The sequence below is a fragment of the Echinops telfairi genome, unplaced genomic scaffold, assembly GCF_000313985.2.
Source record: "Echinops telfairi isolate 266 unplaced genomic scaffold, ASM31398v2 ScPeMD7_60;HRSCAF=208, whole genome shotgun sequence".
In the NCBI taxonomy this organism is placed as follows: domain Eukaryota; kingdom Metazoa; phylum Chordata; class Mammalia; order Afrosoricida; family Tenrecidae; genus Echinops; species Echinops telfairi.
In genome coordinates this window covers 3205857-3207193 of record NW_022103958.1, presented here as the reverse complement: position 1 = coordinate 3207193, position 1337 = coordinate 3205857, and the positions used below count along the sequence as shown (strand labels likewise).

General features: G+C 44.3%; 1 protein-coding gene across 1 annotated transcript in view; it reads left to right on the top strand.

Moving 5' to 3' along the window:
- The window catches only part of PTPRJ (protein tyrosine phosphatase receptor type J), a 51795-nt gene that overhangs the window by 39113 nt on the left and 11345 nt on the right, over positions 1-1337 (top strand). The gene's annotated exons all lie outside the window — the stretch shown is intronic.

Sequence of the window (1337 nt, the reverse complement as noted above, 5' to 3'; positions counted from 1 at the left end):
GGCCTTACCTTTCATATAAATGACCACATGAAGAACATTTTATTGTGCCTCACATTGGACAGCTCATACCCATGTTGTCTGCTCATCGACTGCCATCCCCTCCATGTACTGGCACTCCCCACACGGGCCCCCTGTGTTTCCTGTTTCCTTGTCTCTCCTTCCTAACCCTCTGAACCTTGACCTTGGATACTTGGTGCCATTTTGTTCAACTGGGTTGAGTTCAGCAACAGACCTGATGGGTATGGGTCAGTCTTGGTACATGTGGTTGTCCCTCAGTGAGCCTGGCCTCTTTTATGATTTTTCTAGTTTCGTTCTGCATGCTTCTCCCACTCTGTCCAGGACCTTCTTATGTGATCCTTTTCAGAGCCGTTGGTGGTGGTAGCTGGGCACCATCTATCGCGTCTGGTCTCAGGGCCATGAGGCTGATGTTTATGTGCTCCATGAGTCCATGGGACCAATTGTTCCCATGTCTTTTGATTTCCATCATTCTCCCTCCTCCACATGGAGAGAGAAAAATGGCTGCACCTTAGATGGCTACTCGTGAGCATTTGAGACCCCTGTCACAAATCACCCAAGTTGGATGTAGGACATTGTCGTTGTGAACTACGTTATGCCGATGGACCCTGTTGTCCCCTAAGATGATGATCCTGGATGATCCATCTCTGGAGTTTTGTTATATATAATAAGTATTCATAGTTTTGCCTCCTGTATATTCTGCCACATGTATGGATTTATTTACAACAAAGATAAATACACATATACAACTATCCTCTGCTAGTTCATTATATGTTTGTGGATATATGCCCCCTCTCCCTCCCATACCTGTTTAGCTGGTATATCTGTCTGAGCATCCACTTACAGGTCACCATTTGCAGGATTCTGTATATAACAGTGATTGCCTCTGCTGCCTTTAACTGGGGCAAACCTCCCACTGTCTTGCCCTGCCTCTGTCCTTTTCCTCTTCCCTCCCTCTTGTTGTATATTGTCTTCTCCTTTGCACAAGTTAGCAGTTCTACCTCTAGCTTGTGTCTCCTTCTCCATCTTTTATCTTTCCATCCTGGTGACCATCAGAATAGGTTTCTTTTAGTGTGAAAACCGCTTATTGACTTGTTCTATGAGTGGCTCAGGCAGCATTTGCCCTTTTGTGATTGGTGAATTTCACTCAGCATGATGTCCTCTAGGTGTATCCCCATTAGACTATATTAATTTGGAGGGGACAATTTTTATACACCAGAAAAAAAATTTATTTGTTGCTTTCTTCCTAGAGTGACATAAGCCATACCTACATGCTCCTCAAGGCAACTCCTTGAGTTTACTTTCTTGAGAGGAATTTCATA